The sequence below is a fragment of the Aulonocara stuartgranti genome, assembly GCF_965226115.1.
Source record: "Aulonocara stuartgranti genome assembly, chromosome: 16".
NCBI lineage: Eukaryota > Metazoa > Chordata > Actinopteri > Cichliformes > Cichlidae > Aulonocara > Aulonocara stuartgranti.
Genome location: NC_138952.1, coordinates 9688609 through 9714436, shown reverse-complemented (window position 1 = coordinate 9714436; position 25828 = coordinate 9688609). Strand labels below are relative to the sequence as shown.

General features: G+C 41.5%; 1 protein-coding gene across 1 annotated transcript in view; it reads right to left on the bottom strand.

Moving 5' to 3' along the window:
* The window catches only part of gli2a (GLI family zinc finger 2a), an 82981-nt gene extending 65548 nt beyond the window's left edge, over positions 1-17433 (bottom strand). The window contains exon 1 of the mRNA XM_082508341.1: positions 16656-17433. The gene's annotated coding sequence lies outside the window, so the exon portion shown is untranslated. The remainder of the gene's footprint in view (positions 1-16655) is intronic.
* Between the last annotated feature and the right edge of the window lie 8395 nt (positions 17434-25828).

Genomic DNA, 25828 nt, shown 5'->3' with positions numbered 1-25828 from the left:
AAAGATACTCATCATTCTCACATCTAGCACACCAGTTCTCAAACTTTTTCTTGCATGCCCCTCTTCAGAAACTCAGACTAATTCCCACTTTACAGTCCACATTTATCTTCAATTATTAACATGAATAGTAACAAAAAAATAAAAGCAAAGAACAAAAAACTGACCCCTTACAGTGGGTCAAATACCCCAACAGAGGGTCCCACCCCACAGTTTGAGAACCACTAGACTAACAAAAACAGAGCTAAGTTTAACAGAGCACAAATGTTTCCATTCACAAGCCAAACAAATTTCAACAATCTTTAAGCTACAAAATAGAATTTAAGTTGGAAAAAGACCCAACATTAAAATCTGGAGATTGTAGAATTGCACAGTTGGGCTTTCAGGAAGCCAAACATTAAATAAGTAAATTACTCTCAGCAATTACTGCTGACATAACAGACGGCACAGGAAGCAAGAGAGGTGAATTTTTTTTCATACTGAACTAACAAAAACTGTCTTGCTATAGTGTGTTTGTAGCATATCTCCATAGGTGTGCATATGTGTTTATTGGGCCAGTGTAACCGAAAAGCCTTGAACACACACACACACACCCTCAGGTTTCTCAGTTTGATGTAATGAGTTCATGGAGCCCCTTCTGTTCCAATTGTAAATGTGAGTGGCCCTCAGCGCTGAGGTTTTAGCCTCACGCACTGTGTCAATACCTCCTCATGTCTGTGTGAAAGGCTCGATGACTTGGCAACCTGCCACTTGTTTGACTTGGTGGGACCTACAAGATCATCCTCTGCTGAGAGCAAATAAGACCCAGTCTCTCCATCCACCTCCCCCACCAGCCCCCCACCACCGGGCTGGCCTAGAAGGGAAAAGTCATTCTGGCTAGCTTGTGGTCGTTGCTCTTCCACATGCTTTCAGACACTGGTGAGAAAACGTTTGTCACAATGCTGGAAAGACAAGAGAATGAACAACTGCATGTAATCACAGGGGGGTGTTGGGTCTGCAGGTTTCTGTCCTCTCCTCACACCTGTTTGCAGCTAGCTGATTAAAACAACCTCAGATCTTATAAACCAAATGTGTTTATGACCTAATATGTGCCCAAAGAACACAAACAACATCCAGAGGATATTAATTGTTGCTTATATACGAGAAACAAATGTGATTTTTGGCTGCAAAGAAACCACAAAATAATTCAGTTATACAGCACCTATCCACAACAACACCCGGCTCACTTTGTGTTAGGGAGGGTCACCTGATCCATCCCAAACTATAAGCTTTTTTAGAAAGCTTATATCTTAAAGTTTGAAGTCTAATCTTAAAAGCAGAGAGGGTGTCTGTCTCCTGAATCCAAACTGGGAGCTGGTTCAACAGAAGAGAGGCCTGATAGCTGAAGTCTCTAACTCCCATTCTACTTTTAGAATCTCAAGGAACCACAACTAAGCCAGTGCTCTGTTGGGATTATATGATACTGTGAGGTCTTCAAGATAAGATGGGGCCTAATCAAGAGGAGAAGTATTTTAAAATTCAATTCTGGATTTTAAATTGCGCCAAAAAAGAGACGTTAATATAGAAGAACACGGATCTCTCTTTCTAGTCCCAGTTAGTTGTCTCATTGTGTATTTTGGATCGACTGAAGGCTTTTCAGGGAGCTTTCAGAGCAGCCTGATGATAATAAATTACATTAGTGGAGCCTATGTTGTAACATATTAAAACACGGGATGGTGTGACACCAGGTAAATACACAATTAGGAATGTGGAGAATGATACTGTCATTCAAATGGAAACCTAATTGCTCAGTGATCTGGTTCCTACCAGGCAAACGTGTGAAGCGTTGTTTTCGGTTTCATGTGGATTTCCAACATGTCATGCTTTATTGTGAGGTGTGCGTACTAGCAGCCATGTCTGTTACCCTTCGGAGGTGCCAGTCGCCTGTCAGTGAGCCAATGTAAGCCGATTAGAGGTGGGCGACTAACAGGTTTAGGCTACATCTGTTTCTTTTTTTCTGCTGCCAAAAATGTCGCTGAGCTCGCCAGCGAGCCATCTCGTCTCTGAGAAGTCCGTCACTCTGACATCACCTTAGTGATAGAATCTAATTTGCTCTTTCATGGGCCTTTATCGTATTTAGAGTTGGCCAAAAAGCCGACTAGTTTTTGGTGGTGATCCCTGTTGGCTCGGATAAGATGTGCCCATGAACAGACCAGAGCTCGGAGCAACCGTGTTCGCCTTTCAAGCAGCCTGACTGAGAATCCTCCCCTTAACATTGCCGCCTGATGAACATCTGGCATCGCATTAATGGCCGTTTCCATGCTTTTACAGCAAGCCAACTATTTGGTTTCCAGTTGCCTCTGAACCTCGAGCCAATACTTAGATTAAGAGGGGTTTGGGGGTGCAAACACCTTTAAAGGTCGTTTAGCAAGAAACGAATAAATAAAAAAACAGGTGCAAAAACTGTCAATAACTGGAAAATTTGAGCACATTTTTGAAAAAGTGGCCCCAACTTCACCCTCACTCATCCTTCCTTAATACCTTGGAGCTGTTACATTACACCCTCCACCCCCCTTAACCAATCTCTCCCTACAGGCAAGACCCTGTTGCCCCCAATGACAGGGGAGCCCAGTTCTGACGGGCTGGTACAGGTGTCAGGAACTAAGCGGACAGATGGCAGGGGCCAAAGGCGAACAAACAACAAGGGTGCACTTCTTTACTCATCTTCTGGTTGGCTGGGCAGCCTGTCGCAGGACGAGCAGCGTCGTCCCCCCCCCCCCCCCCATCCACCCTCTGGTGTCATGTGACCACAGGCTCAGAGACTTCAGAGGGCAGAGCAGGCATCTGATTGAGTCTTCTTTTTTTATGTTACACCTGAGCAGAACCCAGGCTTTTAAATTTATCTGGTCTCTTACAGGACGGTCACTGGAGGCGATGCTCTACAGACGGCCTCAAAATTCTGATGATCGAATGATTTCCTGGAAGTGCAGAGCTAAAAACACCACAGCAATGTCAGTCTAACAACAAAATCCCAAAACAAGACTTACGCAGATTGCAGTTCTAAATGATTTATTTTGTTCATCTGAATGCAAAGCTGCTTTTCTTTGCCTGTGGTTAAGGCCAGACTAACCATATCCGAAACCTTAAGCTTCACTTTCATCTTTGTTCTTGCTCCTTCCTGCCACAAAAAACTGGATGATTTTCCCCACTTTAGTGAATTATCTTGCAAACATTCAAAACTGCTATTTAGAAGTGAGCACAGACACAAAGAAACATCTTATATTTATTTAATTACCCAAATCCTTCCTTTCCTGTCACATGCAGTCTGCTGAACATATTCTAGATTTATAATAAATTATTGTATTTGATGATTCATAGAAAAGGAGTAGTTTATAGGAGAGATTGCACATCTTGATTTTCCTTCCCCAGGACTTTGCTACGATGGACGGTCCAGGCGTGCCAGTAACCGCACAAGGCACCGGAAAAAGACTGAGGTAATGGGGAGTTGTCACTGATATGTTTTCTGCTTCGAGGCTTAACCTCTTAAGATCCATCAGGTCACCTAGGATTAGTGTTCAGTTGATGTCCCCCCATTTTCATTGACGTTTTGCCTGTTTGGAAGATCAAATGGAAAACTTTAACACAAAAAAACTACCGGTAACCCCAAAATGTCTAACACCTCATTTGAAATGTATCATCTTCTACTTTATATATTTTTAAAAAAAAGGCTATTCAGCATGTGGCTAAAACCAAACCAAGCCCTAGATGAGCTGCCAGTGACCTAAGATCATAGGAGAGCCATATCATTCCATTTATTTCTGAGCAAAATCATTTGTTGTGGGAGCAACGATGAAAGCAGTAGTGAGAAAAATCGCCTGCTTAATGAATTTGCTCTTCACGTCAGGATTGATTTTCCCCTGGTCTCGCCTGCTTTTGTCTGAACTCCTCTTCCGCTCTCTGTTAATTTACCTTCTGCCCCCTTCGTCTCAGACGTGCAGGACTTTTGTTATGAGACCCGGTGTGTGTTTTTCTTAGCGCCTCGTTCAGTTTCAAGTGTTCCTCTCCTCCACTACCGTTCAACAGCTCCCCTTTCACCAACACTGAAAGGAATGCAAACACACATCAAAAGAGGCCCTCTCATTCTGAAGATTTCCAGGCTTTGCTCTTCTTACTTTCTTCCTTCCTATCTTTCAGTGAATGCGATCCGTATGCTGGTAGGCTCTCTTTCCTGGCAGCGCGCACACACACACAGTCAGTTTCTCACACCAACTGCTGTCCCACACTCTGCTCACTTGGCAAACAAGGGACAGACGGATAAGTGAGGTCTCCAGCCCCTATGCCACCTGCAGACCTCTCTGCTCGGGTTTCTGACGGTGACACTCATGCAGGTTAACAAAACAACTAAAATGAGCCAAAATATGGTTTTGTTTTACATATTTTTGGATCTTCATCACACATTTTGTTTTGGAGCCATGATTAAGATGAAAGACTTTTGATCTTTTTTTTGAGGTATTGTAGACTTTGGATTGTATACTACTCTTCATATTTTCTTATTTGTCACCTTTAACATCTTTAACCCTTATGAGTACCTCCTGATCTGCCATCTTTTTGGTTCAGATTTGGTTACATTTAGGTGACTAAGCCTATTAGATTAAAGTTGTCCTATGACAGGGATAATTCACATAAGCTGAAAAAACTGCTAAACCATTAAGTTTGCTTAACTAAAAGTCAGCTCTATAGCGTGACCAGCGGTGGATAACACTTTTATTTCTTGTTACAGGGACGGTGTCCCACATTTGTATTTGCTCTACTTTATAGAAGTCAGAATACTTGGCTCTAACAAGAAACATGCCGCTCAAAAAGAGACCTGCAGATGTACAGATGCATTCCTATTGAAACCTAAAGATGGTTACCAGACAGAACAGCAGCTCAAATAACGGCTGAACAACTACTGAGACACAAAATGGGAAAACATGGGTGAAGGAAGGCTATTTTATAAGAATCTTTCACGTATGCTTACTGTATTTACTTAATAGTCAATCTGGGGGGAAAAAAAGAATCCATTTGTTTTTTAGTTATTACCTTTTTGACCAATCTATATTCTGCATAGTTTGTTAATTACATTACATATAACCTCTTACCATATTAGGGTGTTTCACATTGTCCCACCCACATTTGGTTTGTTGGAATCTGATCACCACACACACCGTATGCTAGCATGCTTCAATAAGGCTGGCTAGCTTGGATCGAACTCACAATCTTTTAAAATGCAGTGACACACAATGACCACTAAACCATCTAACTGATGCCTTGATAATTGTATAATTTATATTTTTACTTATTTACTCTCCGTAGGAACAGAATAAGTTTCATGTTATTTTTAGGTTACGTAGGAATTCTTCAGCTGTCAGATCTAATTTACAGGTAGACAGGTGTACGGTGCACGGAGGGGAAGTGCTGGTGACAGGTTCACCGCAAGTTTCTTTTTTTTTTACTGTGCTTTTGTTGCATCCCCTGCGTATTCAGAGAGCTCACGGCAAAATGTGGACATAAAAACATATGGTTTCCCCCTCTCATGGCCAGCTCTAACCACCTTGGCTGGACTTTCTCCTTGACTCTGTGACAGTTTCATAAGTAACCTTTAATTTAACTTCCCAGATGTTCTCTCCATGAGAGCATTTTTCACTTACCAAATGCTTCCTTCCTGAGACTATTCAGCTCATTTTTGGTCTTGGCTGCAACACTACCTAACAGTAAAATGGCAGTACTTTTTAAACCACACTCTAAAACTTTCACCTTTGGTTCACCACATTTGAGACTGTATTCAGGCAAATGTCCATTACTTAATTGTTTTAACTTTTTGATTTCTGCATGTTGTTTTCGGTGCCAGAGTAAAGAACATAGGTCATGGTCATGTGAAAGTAAAGTCATGGGGTAATGACCCACCGTAGATATGCTTGTTAGGTACTAAATCTTGAGATTATGTGGAAAACTTAGAGTTTTTTGACCAGGTATTATACCTTTATAGTCATAATAACCAATACCAATAAAACGGGTCACTCAACTGCGTTGGCCCTCTTTCTCCCAAGAGTTTATTTCACTTGAATTTATAGTTTTGGCTGGGTTTGCAGCCATGGCAGCATGCTGTTTTCAGTGATAAATCTCTAAAAACCCAACAACAGTTCATCATTTAAGAACTAAAAATCCAACATTTCCCTTAAAAGTTGGTGGAGACCGAAGATCAAAGGTAAACAGGATAAGACTGAACTTTGGGATGACCACTGAATGGTAACGTGGCTCAACTGTAGTCCACCATATAAAATTAAAAATATGAAAACATGTTAGAGTTGTTTTTTTCTTTATTCTTCCCCTATGTAGCTACAAATCTGTTACAAATGAAAAAAAAAACTCTTAGGATACAATATTACAAATATTTGACATCATGCAAAATGCAGATGTCTTGTAAAACGGAAGATGTGACCTTGGCACCTTTAAACAAACCCTCAACTCCTTTCATAACACCATAAAACTACTTAATGTGGTTGATGTTGTTGTGGCAAAATCTGTACCCCATCAGTGCAAAACAGTCTGTATCAGACTAGGAATGTTTTTGTTGACAGATGATATGCCAAAATGGACGGCGACTACAAAGACCTTTGGGAAAAGACAAGTTTAGACTAGGACAGGACACATTCTCCATGGGTGAATCACTTCTGTGCGGAGAAATGTCTCCCTTTGAGGATTTGAAGCTCAGGTCTGAAGGATCATGAAAGCAGTTGAGACGTGAGAGGCCTGACAGTAGCACGTTATCCATTAGTTTGATTCAGAGGTCGAAATTACCACAGGCTGCCTCACATGTATAGCTTCAGGTCAGCCAAGCAGAAAGGAGACGATTGCCACAATATGCTTTCTCATTGCCAGGGTGAAGGTTGTTTTAAGGGTTAAGCACTTAACTTGGCTGAGCTACTTTAAGATCTTTGCTTTAAGAGCAATTTAACGTGCAGTGAATCAAAGGAAGCCTGCAAATAATTTCTTATATCAATTAAAACCACTATGGCTCATATGTGTGAGCCCTGTTTTCAATCACAGGCATGTAAATCGGGGATTACTGAACTATTTTCTCCATTGCATTCCATGTTTGTATGAATCTACTATCCATTCCAAATGTTTACAATGTGCACAACACACTGGGGGAACCAAATCCCTCACCAAAGACCAAGTATCCAGTGGATTGCAGATCATACAGAGTAATGAGAAGCTAACAACTGATGTAATATAAAAGGCATCTAAAACAGCAGAGAGAAAAAAGCCCTGTGGATGAGTTCTTACTCCACCCCTGAACCTGACCTTTCCTTCTAGTAAAGGCAATATCCTGTGGTTGATCTCTTTGTCTCTCTCAACCAACAGAAAACAGATGTGGAGCTCGTGGCCTATATAGTACACGGTCACCAGCTGGAGGGGAAGATATATGAATGTGATTATTATTATTATTTTTTTTTGTAATGGTCCTAACACTGTCAAAGGCACAAAAAAAAAAAAAGAGTTTGGCGCAAATTTAGGTGTCACTCACATTCTTACATTTTCTTCCTGTTAAAAGAGAGTTTTTCTTTCCCACTGTCACCAAATGCATTCTCAAAGTCAGCCTTTGATCGCTGGGGTTTTCACCATATTATTTTATAAAATATATAGTATGTAAAACACCTTGAGGTGACTGCTGTTGTGATTTGGCGCTATATTAAAAAACTGAATTGAATTGTTTTGATCTCTATTGAATGATTACATGAAAAAGGGACAAAAAAAATATTTGCCACGCATTCTTCTGCTGTGTAACCTTACACCTTAGCTGCAAAGTGGGAATGCTTTTATTTTTGCAAGTATTCACTTTTTTGCAAGAAGAAATGTCACAGGACTGCCGAATTTATCACAATTCACGGAACAACTATGCCCGCGCCAAACTTCACAGCAAGTTTTTTTTTTTTAACATTTTCAAGTTATTTTAGCCAGTGTGGCCCCACCACGCTGGTCTACAACAAGCATGCAAATCATTAATCAAACCATTAACTGATAAGCTGACGAGTTAGAAAGTTCTCATTGCTTGCATATCTCAGCTGAATGAAGCTGAGCTGAGTCTGTATCCATGTAATGTGTGTTTTAAGTCCCAGCTGTCACTGGTGCCACCATGCACACTGCTGAGTCGTGCCTCCCTCTCTGAAGCATTTGGCCGGGGGCCATTCATCCTAAACGTGCTGTTAGCACTCACTCTCGACCACTCCAGCTGTCACTGACCTCGACCACGACATCAGCTAAACTGCCACTCTGCACGTCTGTGTTCGGACGCTCCAACGAGCCAATGTTGGCATTTGCTACACTCAGGTTTCACTGTGGTGCAGCTTCCACGTCGTTGTGGTGAGTTTAGTAGAAGTGTCTGATAGCTGACAGTCTGCATGTGTCTGCATCGGCCACTCATGCCAGCTGCTGCCAATTCACAGTCAAAGCTTTAGTCACAGCAGAGGGACTCCCATTGAAGTTTGCTGTGCATGTGTGTTTATGCAGGCATCCAAAGCAGCTGTCAAAGCGCATCTTCAGATGAGATCCTAGTTGACCAGTAACAGTTATCAGGACCTAAAGTGCATTTTAATTTTTTATTTTAAATTTTTCACTAAAACTAATAATTACACCATTAGCTGCTAATTTCCACACTCCCAGTTTGTATTGCAGACTTTCAGTTAGTTACTCAGACATCTCTTCTGCTCCAGAAAGAGCCTCAAAACTTTCCAAGAAGCTGAGAAGCTGAGCTGTGGTTCTCGATTGATCCTTATGTGTAGAAATGGTAGACCGTCCCTTTTCCCGTGTGCTTTTATGTGGCTGCTACAAACTCTAAAAGTACTAAATGTGTAGCTCAAGGTGAGCCAAATGGCACTGTCCTCTAAGTGCAAGGATTAGATTTAGTGTTAGAAAAACCACTTTAATGAAGCTGCATTCTTTAACCTAGAGCGTGACCTTCTTATGTCAGGCCCATATGAAAGGTAACATGCGCTTTGCTGTTAAACAACCTTTTTCTGCCGTCTTCACCTGAATTTTTTCACCCTGGAATCCACTGCTGCCCTGCGACCATGTTTTGGCATTACCGAGTTCACGCTCAGAGCAGCCTGACATTACAGAAGTTTTGCATGTGAAACAAATTAGAACAAAAATGGGCCCTGAAGATAACACGGCGAGGTTTTCATCCTACTTTCTCTCTAATGAGCTGATTACAAAACACAAGCAGACCCAAGCCACAGAGAGAGAGGAGAGGATGGCAGCAACAGAAACGCCATGAGGGAGGAGGGGGAAGGTTTGGAGGAACTTGCTGAAGACAACCACATGTCTCTATATCCTAGCTCAACTCTGAGCTCCGACTCTTGTCTCCGGCTTCTATCTGAGAGGAGACTGTGGCCTGGCACTGAGTCAGCGTGATGTGGAATCTAATATTTCCCATCATATGGAAATGTAAGAAAAGGAGCCCAGCTGCCCTGCCCTTAAGGCTGCGTTGACTTTGTAGCTATGGGAGGGCCTGGTGTAAATCACAACTTACAAACTCCCTGCCCTCTCCCCTTCCCAACACAAACCCCAGAGTTAGGAGCACAAACAGATCCCCCTCCTCTCTCTCTTTGAGCACGATGGCTGCATTTTGCTGCGAGTGGCCTCTGCGCAAACCCCGATCTCTGCCTCTGCATCAGATTAGGGCCAACGGCAAACAACACAGACAATACTGCATTGTCTGTTAGCCTGTGTCAGTCTATCTCACAGCTCTCCACCACACAGAAAAAAGCCTGCTGGGTGTTTAATGAGGAAGTGACAATGATACAGTGAAGGGAAATCAGAAATCCTCCTCATCAATGGCACTAACAGCTGATTCCACAGCCAGTCAGGGGGGCAACATGGACTGAAGAAAGCATGCATGAGCTTGGAAACATTACTCTGCCTTCCCATGTGGTTTCCATTTGTTCACAATAAACAGGACACCATCATCACTTTCTACAGACTCAAATATTTTGGGAAGACAGTTCGACTTAGTCTAAAGATGTGAAGTTCAATCTTTAACCTTTTTTTATTTACAATACGCACAATATGAGAATGCAAATGTCCAATTTTAGTCTGGATATTAAACACCTTGACAACATTTGATTGTGCCCGTGTAAAAAAAACTATTTCCTAAAGTGTGAACAGGTCAAAGGTCGACTATTTCTCTGTGCTGTGTGCTACATTTAATAAAAAGCAACTGTGGACAATATCTGAAGCTGATTCTCTGTAAGGGCTACATGTGCAGAAGAGTGCAGTGCAGTTTAGGTGCCAACTTTCTGTTTACATCTATAAATGCTAGCTACAACAGGAAGTGACCATATCTGAATGAAGTGGTAAGTTTTCACCTGATCATCGCTGAAATGCTTTGCAGTCTGCCTCTGTAGACTGTATGGGAGCATACAGACACAGTTTAATAAAATTCTAGAATTTCACTGGAGCTTGGACTTCTTTGATATCAGTTAGTACAAATAACCGCACAGCAGCCATATTATTGGTCCGATAATTTCATTAAAAATGCGTCAAAAGGCTCAGGCAGCATAAACACAATCCAGAGGTCCAGGTCAGGGACGAGGTGAAGCCTAGCAGACAGCTATCAACTACAGCCATCTGTCAGTCAAAGAGACCACGCCCCCTAATGATGCAAAATATGCAAAACAATTTAAACAGGTGAGTTAAAAATATCACACAATTAAAGCTGTTGCGAAGGGGAAAATTAGCTATAGAGACGGAAAATAATTTGTTGTTCTCATGTGAAGTTGGACATCACATGGACGTCTATGGGCACTAACAGACTGCTGGAGCCTCAAGTGGATGTTAAAGGAACTGCACCTGTTGCTGTTTCCATGTTGGTTTTATTTTTCAGCTCTTGAGGTTACTGCTTGTAGCTGATACAGGCTAATAATGTCTGGTAATCTACCAATTTTCTAACGGTCCAAGCCAGAGACAAACACTTCATCACTTAGTCACAGGACTAAATTAAAAATATTCAGTGTTCGGCTTAAAAAAAACATCCAACCTGTCACTTTCCTTTGTCCACAGAGTTTATCTTGCGGTGAGATAATAGAATAAGTTTCACCCCCCCCCCCCTCCCTTCCTGCAAATGAACTGACCTGTGGTGACCTGGGTAGGGTTTCCCCGCAAGACCCCCGCTCTGTGACCACCATTGTTCCTTTGTAAGCTGATAGACAATGATGATGTTAGACCTGAAACACTTTTGGGAAACCAGGCTTGAGATGAGTCAGTGGAGAAGCGTCTGTGAAGAGTTTGACCGGGCTGTGTGTTTGTCCACCGCTGCTGCTGATGACACATCGTGCATCACACCAAGTACAGTGTATACAAGAGTGGATGTGTTTAAGTTTTCCTCCCTCTTTGGAGAGTCTCGAGCTGGCTGAGGTAGAATTACATGACAGAGGAAGGCGATCGTTAGACCCTCAGTTTGGCTCAGTTTCCCTGAAACAACTTATTTCCGCCGCAATCGTGTTGAAGATGAAGGAGAAAGGCTGCAGTGATTGACGAGGTCAATCGGCCTGTAATGAGCTTGTCAGTTATTTTACTGCACAGCCCTTAAAACGGCTTGTTAAAACTACATTATCCTGCATTTTCACATGTGTTCTCACAGGCCATGTGTGCTCCTTTTGAATGTGGCGTGACCTCTGTTTCTGTGCCGGGATTCGAGTGGCCACTCGTACCCGCTCTAGTGTAAAGAGGACGAAGCCCAGCCCGGATATGATGTGAGCCTCTTTAACCTCACGCACTTGAGTCAGAATTGAACGGGACGCCTCGAGGGGAGAGAAACAACAAGTGTTAAAACAAGCGGGGATTGTCCTGCGCCGCCCGCCATGCCAGAAGCAAAGGAGACGGGATTGAGTGAAGGGCTCTACACATGAATGTAAGCGGCCATCTCTCTCTTTCGCTCGCACACTTTCCCCTCCGTCTGAAGTGCAGGCTGACTGTGAAAGATGGCGGTTGCACGCCGCCTTTTACTGCCGCTCTAAACGCCCATTAAAGTCTCATCAATTCATCCCTGCACATTTTAGTCCTCAGCACACCTCCCCACCCCGTCTGTCTGTGTGCTGCGGGTCTCACAGTGAGTCTCATCATCACCAAATCAGAGTGTCTAACAGATTTCATTAATACAATATCAGATATTTCTCACTTGGTCCACATGTCAGCTTTGAGCTACACATTTCATTATGTTTTATTTTCTAAATCATAATCATTAACTTCGGGTTCAGCAAATTGAAATAAAACAAACCAAATTAATTATTTTACAGCATTTTTTTGTGATGGTGAAAATCAGTCGTTATATATTTAATCCCTGCATACAAACCTATACTAACACACAAACACACATCTTGCTCTGTAAGGGGTGTGTGATCGCACTTATCATCCCCTCAATAATGTGAATATTTAACAATTATGTTTTTTTGTCTTTTAAAAGAGAAAGAGAAACTGATAATGAAACTGATGATATCACGTTTTCTATATTTTTAAAAAAGCACAATGGCCGTGACAGACGTGAAGACAGAATTGTGAGTTTCCTGATCTTTTTGACCCCTCAAATTTCAAGTCAAAACCCTTTTTTTAAAAAGCACACCACACAGCGTGAAAAAGAGGGAGAAATAAAACCATAACAGCCACGTCGATATGATAAGCAGAAGAACTCAAAGAAAATATATAAGTAGAAATGGCATAAAAAAAAACCATTAAAGACTCAGAATGGACAAAAATCCTGAGACACCACAGCCTGAAGTGAAAACAAATTAAAACAGAAAGTAATCTTAAGTTGTCAGTTATGGGACTCTCACAGAGACGGTCGCTTCAGGTTTTAAGGCGTGCTCAGAGAAGATTTTAGCAGGATAACTAAAAGCTGGTTTCAAACCGAGCTTCTCCAGAACCTTACAGAGCATCATGCGTGCTGCCTCCTCCACGCTCTGTTCAGGCAGATCACTCACCTAAAGCACATGGAGTGTGAATGCATCTGAAGCTGAGTATTTCCTGCTTTACGCTCAGACTGGTCGATTATTCAAATATTAAAATTTCACTTAGATTTGTCTTCCAATCATAATGAAAATCAATCAATCAAATCAATTTTCTCTTTAAAGATTCAATCTTTTTTGTGCACCTTAGCGCACCTACAGTAGTGTGCTTTCACCTCTCCCTAAAAGCTTAAATCTAATCACTGTTTAGTTCAGCTCAAGCCAAGATGGTTTAAAACACCCTTTGGTCAATGAGATCAACAAGAAATAAAAGTTTTAGAAGGAAGGATGTTGTCTGCAGCAGATTAGGTTTTAGCTTCAGCTCTTAAATTTTAGGTTCTTGGGCCTAAAGTTCAATTTAAAAATTTGAACTTGAACTGAAACTATCTCACCCTGACTCGGTCCAAAATTAATGTCTGAAAAACAACTTTGCAAAGCTGAGCAGGGACAACATGACTCACGGTTTTCTATTTACATTTAGTTCATCAGTCAGGGAAAAGAGCTGCAGCTGGTGACGGACTGCCTGTCAGGAGCCTGGAGGACATTTCCCGGTAGCCCGAGGCTAATTTTGGCTCGCTACAAACTCGAACGGTAATAAAGCAACAGGCAGGCAGGAGTTAACAGGCCTTTCACGACCGACTCATCAAGATCGACTCCCACTCTCGCACACAGACTCTCTCACTACCATGTCCACGACGCTCAGGCGTGCACATGCTTCTGCTCCTCTGCCAGTAATGTTTAAGTTTTTCAAAAGAAAATGAAGGGAGGAGGAGGAGAGAGAGGAAAGAAGAAGAAGAAGATGAAAAAGGCCCAAAGATGCAGTTACAGACTGAAATGACAGTCTGAGGCCAGCTCAGTGAAAACAGGAGCAAAAACACACACACACTCTGAATATATGGGTGTCGTTCTCAACTATTTTTCATAATCCTTTAATATAATCATTTAGCTCACTTTTGTATTTTCATCTGCTTTTAAAAATAAAATAAAATCAAGTAATTGTTTTGTGTCGATTAGCTAATATCGCCAGATTCCTCTTGACTCTTTTTATTGGTGCCTCCACAGCCTTGGAATTGAGTTTTCTAATCCACATAACTTTCCAAAAGAGGTGTCTAGTGCCTGTTTGATCAGCATACTGTTATTACATATCATATGCTGTAACAGCGAAAAACAACATTTTTGAAATATTGTCATTTTAGAAAATGTGACATGTATTGAAGTATTGATTTATTAACACTCACAATACAGCCTTTCCCTGGAACTCCCTGCACTTGTTTTTTTTCAGTGCAGATCGGGGGGGACAAAAGGCATAATAAACATAAAGATGAATTGGACACCTATTTTTTTTTCCATGTCCCAATTCCCATGGCTATTCTAAAAATTGTAGCCTAAATGGAGTCAGATTGTCAGTCTAAATTGCTTTTTCATTATTTATTTTTCTTCTGCCGATCTACCACCAACAGCCAAGCATCCACGCATTCATCTTCTGGAGGTTCTGTACACTTTCTGGATTATAATCTGGATTACAATCAACTAACTGAAGTGATTGAAGGCACATATTCAAAGATTTGATGGCCAAGTGCTCATCAGTATGTCTGCAAAGTGTTGTCTGACGCTCCCTGCAGCAGTTCAGGGGTTTACACGGCACTTAAGGGAGCAAGCAGCAGCTATCCTTCATCCACAGCAGCTAAATTCCAGTGCAAACATTTTTCCGCTCAACCACAGAGGCCTCAGAAGCCTCCCCCCCCCCCCCCCCCCCCCCCAGCTACTGCATCCCGACGCTGGCTGCACTTTATGCCATCACGAGGTGACAGGCCGCTGAATGGCTTCATTGGTACAGTGCAGACTGTGAGAGGCATTCTCTCTCTGTCTTTCAACTTTTGAGTTTACTCAGCAGGAGTGAGCGGTTGTGGTGTTGGAGAAGGAGGAGGAGGAGGGTGGTGGTGGTATAGGGGTGCTCCTCCCCCTCCTCAGAGTCACTTCACCCTCCAAACCCTCCTTTCTGCCCCTGTACGCTAGACTTCATCGGTATTTGCTTTAAAAAAAAGAAAAAAGAAAAAAGAAAAGTACCCCCTCCTCCTCTTCTTCTTCTTCCAACACACACACCTACGCACACACACACACACACACACACATTGACTCCTTTACCAGTATGTGGTTCATTAAATTTTCTGCAGACCTCCAAAAAAGACAGACACACACACACACACACACACACACACACACACACACACACACACACACACACACACACACACGTGTTTAGATAGATGTGCTGTGGGGGAGATATCACACACACACACACACACACACACACACACATACACACACAAAACAAAACAAAACAAAACAAAAAACAAGAAGCAGATCAATAAAATAGGGCCTGTGTGAAATGGGGGGCTTCAGCAGCACACGGGGGCTGCAGAGATGAAAGTGACATGGCCACTATAGGGTCTATGAACGGCACAGAGCGGAGCCCCCAAACTGAGGCTGAATGAGCTGAATAGGCTCATCCATTCTTCCCTCCTTTCACTCTCCATAGGCCTGAACTGTTGGAACTCTTCATTCCTCACAATGGCCAAACGCACTAAAACTTTTTCTTTTTTCTTCTCATGCAAATCACCTCAGCCCTGACCGCCAGTGTCATCATGTGCAGCAAAAAAACACACATGAACCTTCTCAGTTTTTAAAAAAGGATCACAAATGCTGCCATCATCTGAACCTTTAAAAAAATCAAAAAATTCTTTAGAAAAAGCTTCATTTTGGCCTTAAAGTCCAAAAAAATCCCAATTTTCCTAAATCTGTGTCTCATTAACATACAAATAAATAAATAATAATAATAATAAAGCAGATTTTCAAATGTGACTTAGAAAAATTCCCACCAAAGACGGGGCTTCTTTCCCACTAACATTTAGGCCAAAGCAAGTAAGAAAAAAGGGGGACTCATAAAAGTCCACCCATGACTTTGGAGATCATTAGCAGCGCCTGTTAGATAGGAGGGAAAGCCAACAGCAAATATAGCTGCTAAAGGGCCCCACAAAGGCGTGAAGTGTTTGTTGACTGCTCAGGCTGCAGAGCAAACAGTAAACTTTGAATCTTTCAACAATAAGTACACATCTCCCACAGTCCAAGGCACTGATGTGTCCACCATTCCTCAGCTCACTGTTTGATTTTTGCTCCTTTGTACCATTACAGGATTAAAAAAGTGGAGCGTGTGGCTGACATCAGAATAACTACAATGAAGCAGGAAAAAAATATATATCAAAGGTTATTTTTGCTTGAAATGAAACAAATGAAAAGAAGATAAAAATACAGTCGACTTTGGGTACGTTAGTGCTAAACTGTGAAAAGTGAAGCAGGATTGGCGCCGGGTATTCTGATCACATCTCTTCCCATATGGATCAAGTTGCAGGAGCAAAAATTTTTTGGATTCCTGTGTCAGATAAGTTCAAAGTGCAAATGAGATGTGAAGCTGCCCTAAAAGCTTCATCTGCCGCTGACACGCAAGGCAGCCGAAACAGAGGAAGAAGAGGAGGAGGAGGAGGAACAGCAGTGAAACACTTTCTAACACAAGAGAGGGAAAAAAAACCCAGCAACATTAAAGCGACTCCAGTTAGCATCTGCACGAACTTCTCCTACCTTCACTGACGTCTCTTTTTCTCCTCGAAGCTCTTCCAGCTCCGTGTTTTTGCCGGGGGTGGGGGGTTGAGGACTGTGCCAGGAGTCGAGATTCCCGTAAACTAGAACCGAGCTGGCACCAGCACTGAGCGACGCTCTCCAGGCTGGACGCAAAACTCCATGAACCGAGTTAAGAAAAGTTTGGAAAGCCGCAAAGTTTGCGCGACATTACACTCCTCTCTCTCTCTCGATCGCTCTCTCTCTTTCGTCTCCCGATTCAGAGCGCAGTGTCTAACTTTTTCTTACAATCCATCTTCCTGAAGAGGTGCGCTTGTGCGTGCGTGCTGTGCTGTGCGCGCTCTCAGCTAACTAACCTCATGCTTAAGTTTCTTCCTTGATGCGCGTAAAAGTTTGGAAGCAAACGCGGTTTGTGTGCGTCTCACGGCAGTTGTTGCAGAGACATGCGGTGCTGTTGAGATCTTCAGACTGCTGATCTGTTTTCAATCCGACCCCCCTCCTTCTCTCTCTCTCTCTGTCTCTCTTCCCCCCCTCACCATCCCTCCTCTCACTCCCCGTGCTCCCTGGTGAGTTGGGCCATTTGCTGCACCAGATGGGCCGGGCTAACTCAATCCAGCAGTTGCAGAAAGCAGGGGGAAAAAGTTAGCTTAAGTTTCAGTTATTGCCCGGTTTTTCACAGGCTTCATCTTTAAGCGTGTCTATCTGAGCCGGGTTTAGACTTCACGCTTAAAATGCGCAAATCTGCATCAGCTGAAGCGCTGATGTTGGAAAAGAAATAAGCGCCTGGTAATTTTCCCTTTTGGGAGCAGTGATTTCTTTGAGTGGGTGGACACATTATCAAAGCGCTCTTTTATCATGAACAAACCAAACGCGCATTCAGCAACAGATACATCTACAGCCTGTAGTTCCAGTCACAGCTTGTTGATTTAAAAAGTAGACAACAGGCAATCTTCATAATTCATGCTTTGTTTACTTCCATGTAGGCTTTTTCATCTTGGTTGGAACCTTTTATTGAGCGGTGCAGCGGGGGCAGCACGGTGCGGACAAACGGCATTTATGATGTGATGCATGTACAGTAGATTTCACCTCACATAACCCAGGCAGTGGCAGAGCGTTCAAAGGCTCATTTTGTGGTTCTTTTTTCAAAATATTAGATGTTCTTTTTTAAGGAAAGTGACGATGTGGAAAGAGGAGACAGAAACTGAGGGAAGCCAGGTCCACTCTGCACAAGTGCGCGAAGTTTACTTTTAATCAAATCTGAATTTAGCTGAAGAGTAAAAAGACTGAACTCTAAATCCTGCTTAAGTACAGATTAATGATAAAATAAATAAATAAAAAATACCCATAGTAACCAAAGTTGAAGGGCTCAATCTTAGAATATATACCCCAGCAGATGTTTTTCCATGTGAGCACCACTTTAATGCTGAAGTGCCTCATGGTGAAGCTGATTTACTGACTTTATCAGCCACAAAATGCCAAGGCAGCATCTTATTTGTTAAAACAAGAGGAACATGGCTCCCATGCAGGTGTCACAAGGTCTCTAAAAATTTTAGATTTACAGAAACATGAATGCAGGACCTAGTGCTTCCCAGTGGAACTTCCCAGTGGGAACTTGGGGAAAGGATGCCAACGTGGCATCCTTTCCCCAAGTTCACACCATGCAGCACCTGACCATCAACATAATGCAAAAGAAAATGAGAACCGTGCTCCAGCTCGCCTCCTCACCTTCCGGTCTTAAGTGAATTTGCGTTTAACACAGGCTTACCAGAAGCTGCAGAGCTCTGTGCATTCTGACTCTTTCACACATGGAGCATGGAAAATTTCAGGAGAATCAGTAGTCCTTTTTCACAGGCAGGACATAGTCTTACTACAGTAAGTGCCTGTGTGGTTTAGGTGAAGCTGCCTGATGGAGCGCTTAATGAAACAGGTTATTAGCTGCTTTATTCACACATCAGTGCACAGACTTTATACCAGGTATCTTGCAGGTTAAAGTCTGAAGAACACTCGATCCATCAGCATCGGCCTTGTCAACATTACTAAAAGTCCTGTTTTTAAAAAGCTGGGTGTTGCAGTGAATGTGTGAAAACAGAAAACAGAAATTATATATATAAACTCATCAGTTTCCCCTTTCAAATAAAATATAATAATAACTGAGTTTTCATGTCCTCTCTGCAGTCTGTGCAGACCATCAAGTGAGTTGTTCCCTGTCTCCACCAGTCTGCATTTGGAAATGTCCCCAAGCAAGATACTGAACCCCAAAGCTCCTGATGCATGCTTTGCGTCAGAATGTGAGTGGCAGTTAAAAAGTACTTGAAGTGCAGCGCGTGTGTGAAGTCTGAGTGGATAGTAAGAGTAGAAAAGTGTTACATAAATACCAGTTTACCAATGAGCTGTCCCCACTCATGACACAGTCACATACAACACTGCACAAATGTCTTGAGCTGTCACTCATTTCTTCATATTTCACTCAGAAAATGGAAAATAAGTCCAGCAGTTTATCGCATGCTTATATGTTTGTATATGTTTCCACTTTGAAACGTGTGCAAACACAGCATACGAGGCAAAAACAGAGTGTGTACAATCCTAATGAGCCTGAAAGTCAATATTTAGTATGACCGCCTTTACAACACAGCCTGAACTCTCTTAGGTAGCTTTCTTGCAATTTCTGTAAGTGGTCTTCAGGAATGGTTGTCTAGTTTTCTCGAAGAAAATCTAAAGCGATTTTATCTCACTGTTGACTATCTTTTATTCTGTTTTCTGTCAAAATGGTTCCACACAGAGACCCTCAAATGAGAAGAGTTGCTTCAGTGGGGTCCAGAATGCGGGATTGTCATGTGGTTCATATAGATTTCAGATAGTTCCCGGAAGTGCTGTGCAGGGATTTGGAATATGTGAATATAGGGAGGCAGAGCTCTTCTTTCAGGAATTAGTCGTGAATAAAAACATTGCAATACAATAGTTGGTAATGCCAAAGTGAAGTGCATGTAGTTAGATCTCTGTATATAAATTAATAAAATATTAAAGCTCTAACATTAACTGCAAGTGTTAACAAACCTTTAACTGCAGTTTTGACATAGTTGAGCTGATCATTACAGTGAGAAATCCGGCTGCTTTCATTAATATAACAGAATAAATATTTAAAAATGATTTATTACCTACCTGCCAGTTTTTTTCATGGTGGTTTAAGTAATCCCGTGATAACTAACATGATGATAAGTGTGTCTACAAGCGAATATTTAACTTGGTCAACAAAACAAGGTCAGATTTTGAAGCTTTTTTTTACTGATTCCAAAATGTTAGATGAAATAATATTAACATAAATTAATTCACAATTAATTATATGCTCCTGGTTATTATTATGTTTGCTAACCTAATCTGGCATCAACTATCATGCCCAAAATCTACAAGTGAATTTGATTTCATTAATTAAACATTAACATTAAACATTTTTTAAAAGTGCATTTTAAACTTCTGTGTCACTATCTCTATGGCATGGGTTGCATATGGTGCTAACTTCTGGGAGCCATTGCAAGATTTTTGAGCCGCCATTGCTGTGTATTAAAAAACAACTAAATACCAGGATGCAATCACTCATCGTGGTGACTTCTTGACTGTGAGCTGACTGCAGGTTTCTGCAGCCTTATAAACAGTACAGCTGCATAATGACTGAAACTTGCAGTGCTGCCCAACAATAAGCCACAAACTCAGTTTTATAACTATATAGCAGTTGAGTAAACAGAGACTCAAAGCTGAATGACTGGTGATGTTAGACACTGACTCACAGATGCATTCATTCTTCATCGGCTTTTCATCCCTGCGAGGATTTCTTGTTTTTTGAGGACCTGTCAATCACAGAGCCCCCTCACACTCACACACACACACACACACACACACACACACACACACACACACACACACACACACACACAGTCCATAAAAGAGGCCTTTTAGCATGTTTTCGTGATCCTGCCCTGCCATTCATGTGTGAGAGAAACAAGCACTAACATGGACATCCCAGGTAACCCTGGCCGCACATGTTCAGCTCCAGAGCAAAGAGAACCAGGAGAGACGGAGTCACAGGAGGGCTGTCAGGCCTAGCTAGTTTTGGGGCTCAAGGTGCCACCTTTTGTGGCATTCTCTCTTTGCGCCTGCATCATGCCTGAGTGGCCACTGTGAAAACCAGCCTGTGCACATGAGCGTCCTCTGTGCCTGTATGTGTCCTCAAAAGAGGGTGAATGCCAGTGTCAGGCCTCTCTCCTGTGCTACTACACTCTCACAGGCAGGAATTTTAATGAGTGTTTTTTTCCCCTGATTACAGCAGAAGAATGTAACGGCAGAGATCGAACACCAAAGCTTTTGGACAGAGAATCAAAGAGGGAACAAGTATAAAAGGAAGGAGGTGAGGTGAAGACATGCAAAGGATTCAAAGTCTGACCACAAGATCATAGTTTGATCGTATTAGCTCATGCATTCTTTAGTGATGACCCCTGCAGCCCGTGATGGTGCAGCTTATTATTTGCCCGTGTTTATAGGTCACATGTTGCTTTAAATGAAATTGTTGGCCAATCTGGTGGATTTCAGTTTGATCTGACGGTCAGTGTCTGCGTAATAGAAACTCAGCGTTTGTCTTTATAGCATACTTCTTACTGATAACTTGGCAGGTCGGTGATCCATTGCTCAATCATGCTGCTATTTTGATTTCACTGTTAGAAAAAAATCACTCCGAGATATTTTGCAGCATTATATATTTAAGATTATTCATCATTACGTCAACTTTTCTGCATTGTTTTACATAATGAAGTAATAAGCCTAAGATCTGTGAAACAAGTCAAGTTAATGTTTTTTAAATACACAGTAAAGGTTGTGGCTAAAACACATTGTCTGATAAATATACAAATATTTAGAAATCTATGTCGTATCAAAGTTAAAATTTCATTATTAAAGAATAATAATAATTGTTTTAAAATTATTATTTGAAAGAAGGTTTCTAATGGTTACCCGTCAGCTCAGTATTAAAGCAGCATAAATTCTGTCCCAGTGCTGAGTTAAAGGATGCTTGACTAACACTGCCATGACTCACTGCACCACCCTGTGGTTCCAAGTGGCATTACACAGGGAGTACATCTCTGCAACACAACAAACCAGCGCAGTCTCACAGCAGTTTTCAAATAGTTATAGTTAAATCTATTGATTTGTATCTCTGAACATACATTTTTTCATCTCCCTGAACATGACTTCTCATCTATTCAGTCACATATGAACTATTTTGTGTTTATGTGCCCAAAATATTTTTCACTTTTTAATGGCCAAAAGTTCGTAGGGGGTTGAGTCACACATTTGACCGATTTTCATTCATCCTTTATTATTATTTTTTTTTAATATGTTATTAATTTTGAAAGATGAATAACTTTTTTAATGGTAAACATATGTTGCTTGGTGTAGCCTTTAAAAATTACTTGGTTCAGATTACGCGCTGTAACAATGTGGTTAGGTTTAGAGATTCATCACAGTTGCCACTCCTTTTAAAGGTCTGTTTTCTTGGCTACCGTGGTTACGTGAACCATGGTGCTTTCTCTGGACAGCACATTATACGTTGTTGAAATGCATCAGTTAGAAAGTATCTGTCCACGGACAATTTGTGTCACTGAACATGAACAAATAGACTCACTTTTTATGTCTGTTTCTTGTTTTGTGGGCTGAATTCAGCCCAAATGCACAAATCTTACCTTTACATAACATCATACGTGTTGTCTCTTCTTATTGATAGTTGATAAAACTGGTAGCTGAACCAATGAGCTAAACTGGTTTTAGTTCATGGGCAAAATACTAAAAAATCTAATCCCTATAGGGCTAGACTATATTGTTTTATATTACATTATTCTGAATCATTTTATTGCATTTATTTGTTGTTCACCTTTTATTTTAGAATAAAATGAGTCATTTTACGTTAATGAGCTCTTTTGTTTTGTCATATTGTGTTTTAATTTATTTAACTCTTCTACTTTATCCTGTTTCACATGGGGTTTTGTCTCCTTTAACAATGAATTTATCAAATTTCGGGGTAACAAAAGTGTCTCTTATTTGTCTCATCCAAACTAAGTGTGTTACATGCAATCTGAAGAACAGAAAAAGTGTAATTGTTCAGATATTTAAAGTGTGGTCTCCTCTCTTTTCTGCTATCACTGAAGCCCATTTTCAACAGACACATCTGTACAGAATATTCAGCATAGTTCACGAAAATGAAAGCAAATAGAAAGGTTTGCTTTGAACAGAGTTTAATGTTGCATTTAAAATCAGTTTATTGCCTTCACTAACAGAGAGGGCATTAAAATCTGTGCAACATGTGACATGTTCAATCCTCCCAGCTCCATAAAACAAGGTGGACTTCATGAGGTACTGGCTTTAAGTGAGGCAGCCCTCTGCTGGAGTACAGGGGCTGCTTTGTCCTCTTATCTGCCATCGCTGAGCTCCTCCTTCAGTCACTGGACCTCCTCCAGCGTCATCTGTGCACAGTCGGAAGATTCAGGTTATTATAAACACACTAATGATGCAAATAAGCTGAGAAAAAGAAATTAAAAATAACACATATTTAACATGTATTTTAAAATAGTTTCTTACTCTGATCATTTTGCTTATGATAGAAGAAATTAGATTAGATTAGTAGGACTAAATTAAAATAATACTGTTTTAAAACCATATAACACAGTATCACATGACCTTGACCTTTTGACCTATGTTTAAATATTCAGCCCTTAATGTGGATGTTTAGTTTTCTTTCTTTTACTGGAACATTTGATGATGGGTTTTTAGAAGCAAAAAGAGCTGGCCAGTATTACACACACACACACACACACACACACACACACACACACACACACACACACACACACACAATGTGTAATGCATTCAGTGAGTCACAATGTATGTAGGGAAACTGTGCCTTGAATAATTAGGAAAGTGCTTCCCTCTAGTGGTCCTCCAAAGTGTTGCAATGTTTTCGGTTAAAAATCAGTAGAATCTGACATCAGATTGGAAACAAAACCTATGTCTCAACTGATTCAGACTGAAAATAGTCTTTTCCTAATTGTTGATATATTTTGTGAGCCCATGGGCTGTAGTTAAACTGAGGGTTTCTAAAACCTGAGCTTGAAGACTTGCTGCACATGAACAGAGCAGTTAAAAAGTGGGTCTGAGAATCATGGCAAGATACAAGAAACAAAGAACTGTAACACACTGAAAAGACAAGTGCGTCATCCAGCACAGGAGATACATCATCACTGTAAAATTTGAAGTAAATCTGATGTTTTCAGTTTTGCGAGTCAGTGTTTCTTCCTTTTGTTTTAAAAAACCAATAAGCACAAACCTGAATGCATAGACAGGAGCTTAATGATTGCCCACCCGCAGGTACAGCTGGATCGGACCTGGTAATCTTCCAGTGCCACAGCATGATCGACGGAACGCGCTACCTGTACTCAGTTCCTTCGCTGAAGTAAAGTTTAGAGCGTTTATGTTGTCCTTGTTATTTTGGGTGTACTCCATAGTGTTTAGTTAGTTAACTAACTGTTGTGGAGTACAAAGTACACCTTATACTTCTGATAGAGGTACACAATTGTTTATACTTCTGACTCAATTTTAAGTGAAAATTGTGGTGTGAAAATATATCTAGTTCTTTGCAGCCTTTATCGGGACTGTTAGTAAATCAGCTCTGGATTTCACATGTGGGTGAACCTTGAACCTGAAGAAGCAGCAGTTAACTGCAGTATTTTGGAGGTGTCAAGCACAGCAGTGAGAGTGTGTGTATTTATCTGTGACAAAACTGTCCCAAAGCTACATTGAGGCACCTGGAGAGGTCATTTCTCGCAGTCCCTCTTTGGGAATCCTCATTACCACAGATCTCAAAGTGGCTGTGACAAAGGAGAGTCCGTCCGGAGGTACGAAAGCTACAAAACAACCCTATAAACTGAATGGATCTGTCTTAGTGGCCATTTCCTTGCCTTGGGTGGTAAATCGCAGGGTTTGTCGCAGGGAGGTTTATGTTGTTTGTGCACAATCTGCCACCACTTCAAAGCTGTGGGAGGGGAGCGAGAGACGGGGGAGGGAGGGTGTTGCCCCATTTCAGTGAGTCACGGTCAACCTCAAAGGACCCGGTCTCTAACATCCGGCCCAGGCATTTTGTTGGCTCAACTGGGAGAAGTGGTGAAGAAGATGTCATTGTTTGAGGCCATGCAAGTTCAGCAGGTGGAGACAAGTCATCTTTATGTTTTAAGACTTCAAATGCTAAGCGAGCTGCCACAGGAACAATCACTTTCGGATATGACTCTGTCTGGGACTTTCCTTCACATCCCCTTTGAGCACCATGAGAAAGTAGTTCTGGCCACTTGAGGTCCAGACCGGTAACCACAGATTGCCGCTGATACAGTAGCTGTAACTGTAAGTGGAGCTAATTCTGTGAATCACGACCCGGTCTGGCCACCCGAGTCACGGTAGCGTGCAGTGCAGAGCCTGTGAAAGAGCACCAACATACACGCTGACCACTAATCACACATGAACAGTCACTCTCATGGGAGGAATCGGTGAGGGAGTTCTGTGATGTCGCCAAATGATCCAGTAAAAAGTCCCACTGCTGTTACGGTAAAGAGGAAAATCACACATTAGAGGAGGGTTTACAGCTGGAGCCAGAGTTTTTTATAGAAGTAATAAACGTCATTTTACTGCTGTAGCTTGGTTTAGGTTCTCACTTAAGGGTTGTGTTCAAGTGTGAGCTGCACTATGAGCGGTCAACACAAGGAGGCATCGGTGATCAGTTTTTGCAATAGCTGTTTCAGTCACTGATTCAGAAAATTATCTGCCAGTTGATTTTTATGTTTTGATGGTTGTAGGCCATAAAAAACATGCCATTGGTTTTTAACAGATAATTATAAAACTACTAAAAAAGTATTTTTATACACCATCTCTGAATGTGTGAAAACTTTCTGTTTTTCCAATCTTGGAACTGTGTTGCTGCTCTATGCACACACATAAGTGTTTTTATTCTCAGTCATTGCCAAAATTTTGGCTGTAGACAATCGGGAGAGAAATATGAAGTAACAATTTTTATTTTTGGAAGGTATTTGCTCCTTTTTTGTTATTAATGAGGTGTGGGTGGTTGACATCTTTTAGGTTCTGAAGTGGGGCGT